Source organism: Callorhinchus milii, unplaced genomic scaffold (assembly GCF_018977255.1).
Source record: "Callorhinchus milii isolate IMCB2004 unplaced genomic scaffold, IMCB_Cmil_1.0 Scaffold1, whole genome shotgun sequence".
NCBI classification, from domain to species: Eukaryota; Metazoa; Chordata; class Chondrichthyes; order Chimaeriformes; family Callorhinchidae; genus Callorhinchus; species Callorhinchus milii.
The window spans coordinates 79,112,200-79,115,222 of NW_024704742.1; the positions used below are offsets into that span (position 1 = coordinate 79,112,200).

A 3,023-nucleotide genomic window follows, 5' to 3' on the forward strand; every position below is an offset into this window, starting at 1 on the left:
GACGATGTTCTTGATGCTTCGTCTTGTATTCTATTAGATATGTAATTGTAAGGACAAGGAGAAGGTACGAGACAGCCTTAGGCATTTGCATGTCAGATGCCCCTGAGTTCTTGATAACACGTTGTTAGGAGCAAATGACATGATCTGAATACAAATGTAAACCCACTCAGAATATAGGCAAAGTTCTTGGTGTAAAACAATAATGCTCAATAGAGCTATGTAATTCTTATTAATACATATCACCATATTTCTTTAATCATTTACAGTGACTATTAAATATCAAGCAGCTCATTCACTAACATACAATAGGATTAATATTCTCCTGGTCTCAAATAATTGATACAAGAATCCTACCCTGCAGCAGTACAGAATACTGATTTGGAAATGTACATTACACGCACACACAGAACATGGATATTTGCAGATACCAGAATTGTTCAAATAACATTATGCAGTATTATGCAAATACCTGATGACTAAGGTTGACAGGCTAAAAGAAATACGTCTAATTTATTAACTGGTGTATATCTATTAATGATGTTACAATTCCAGGAATTTCAGGCAAATTACTTTCTATATTATTTGCTGAAGGTGTAAACTGTAGAGTTTTGTAAAATTGGTCATTCACTGCATGGCTGTTCGTGTGCAAACTGGTTGCTGCGCTCACCTACAAATATACACTTATTGCACTTTATTGAAACATTGTGATTATCAAAGCTATAGGCATTATATTGAATGCAATAATATTATTATAGTTGTAATCAAAGCAATATCAACTAAACTCCTGTTGCCAGGGAAGGTAGCCCAGACTTTCCTAACAACTGCTAAAACAACTTACATTGATATAGCATCCTTCATGCAGGATAGCGTCTTGGAATGGTATTGTTAGATTATAGAAGTTGTAGTCTAATAATAATGAACATTAAACAAATGTAGAATGGAGAAAGTACTGACAGTCATGGGATAGGACACATCTGGTTTTCTCTGTTTTTGAAAGAATAACAGGACAGCTTTGGAAAAGGGCAGGGGTCACCTCTTATCAGTAAATAACAAGAAGTCCACAGAGGTAACGGTCCAAGGTACCGGTTGACATAGAATCTCGACTTAGCAATAAGTCGCTAGATTCTGGCAGGGCCTGCCGAGCGACAAAAGGCAATCCTCAAGAATAGAACTGATGAGCAAGTTGTTTAAACTAGAGGGCCTTGGTACCACCCCGGGATACTGATAAGAAATAACCAGTCACTTAAAAGGAATGTACTAATGATTCCACACAACAAAATAACAAGCACCAGATACAACCCTAAACTGATCAATCTCCTATCTTAGACAGGACAAAGGGAAGACTCGTGGAGACTCGGTCAGGCTGGCACTAAGCCAAATGATTGATTAACCTGAGTACGTGACTGTATCAGGAGTGGGTAGAGGGGCCCTAGGAAGGACGAGGCGGTTGGTCGAAAACCGCCGAATAAGGCTAGGTAAAATACGAAGTGATTGGATATGTAAATACCGGATGTAATGGCAAATCAGGCGACTGACTATAAGTAGCCGAAAAAGAGAAGTGGAAAGCAGTCCGGAACGGCGCCAACAAACGGTGATGGAAGATCGAAAACCTGAATAACTGAAGCAACTAAGAAAGAACCCTGTTCCGGACTCGCAGCACTCAGTCTAGCGGCGTTGACGTTTGACTGCTGAAATAAGCGTGCTTCAATGATATTTTTGTTTGAATAAACTTGGCTTAACAGATTTAACTAAACGGAATGCTGGGTGACCTTTTTGATATCTAACAGTATACTGTGGCGGAGTTGGACACTGAGCAAGAGAGAAGAGGGAGGGAGGGACTACATTAGCGGTCAAAGAGGTTGGTCTTCAAATGGGATTTAAAGTTAAAGAAAAAGGGAGCAAGGCGGTGGGATTTAGGCAGGGAGTTCCAGAGGTTAGGGATGTAGTGGCTTAAGGCTTGGCCACTGATGGTGATGAGCAGTGTTTGGGGACGCACAGCAAACAAACCTGTGTCAGTTAAGTAAAGGGGGCAGACTCGTTTTATGGAGCCAATAATCCACGTTATAACAGAATTCATGCTTCTGATAATTGCTATGTTTAGGCGTCCAATTTCACCTTTCTGACAAATTTACTTTGCTAACAGCAGTATTGACCAGTGGAATCGGTTAACTGCTGTCTTTCCACTGGTGGGTAATCTGAAAGGATAAAAGCTGCCTTTTCCTTGAATCTCTACAGCCCTTCAGTGTATTATCATCTTGTCAAAGTCACTCCCACAGTGCTGCAAGTGCTGGAAATGTTTCCCTTTTATCCACATTTCCATGGATTATATCATGTGTGTAAAATAGGCAGTGAAAAATGTCAATCCAATTCTTTTTTCTTCTTCTGTTGTCACTTGCTCCTCAGCACTAAATGTATATGTTGATATTTCTTTCAACACTCTGTTCAACCTGTCAGGATTGAAGTAGGTCAAAGACTCTTGAAGAATTCATTGCTTCAGGAAAATGCAACTTTGAAAAACCAGCTTCCTTTGCTACGTTAGCACAGCAGATAATAGGGTGAAAGTTGCAACAAGTATTGGGCTGCCGGCTTAACACAGAAAAACAGCTCTGAGTAAAGCCAATATTCCACTCACCAGCAACAAATTAACACCTTGAAGATTGCACTTTTTACCCCAATACTATACTGTGGAGTCCTGTAGCTCAGTGGTTAGAGCACTTGCCTTGCAAGCGAGAGACCTGGGTTCGATTCCCAGCAGGGTGAAATGTTCGGCAAGTTTCCTTACTCCATATGCCTGTTTATCTAGCAATAAGTTGATTAATAAGTTAGTCGATTGGTGGATCACTTTACCGGGGGTAATGATTCCTTAAAAAAAATAATTAGTCACTTCAATCCACGGCTGTTTGTGGAACAATGCTGTGTGCAATTGGCTCCCGTGTTTTGCCCACAAAATATACAGTCAATTCACTTTACAGTATATTCTGTGAAGCACTTTGAGATGCTTCGAAGACCTGATAAGGCGCTAT

The 3,023-nt window shown here is 40.1% G+C and overlaps 1 non-coding gene across 1 annotated transcript; it reads left to right on the plus strand.

Moving 5' to 3' along the window:
• The first annotated feature begins 2,688 nt into the window (after positions 1–2,688).
• Positions 2,689–2,760, plus strand: trnaa-ugc. The gene has a single exon. It is a non-coding gene; the product is annotated as a tRNA-Ala (tRNA).
• The last annotated feature ends 263 nt before the right edge of the window (positions 2,761–3,023 follow it).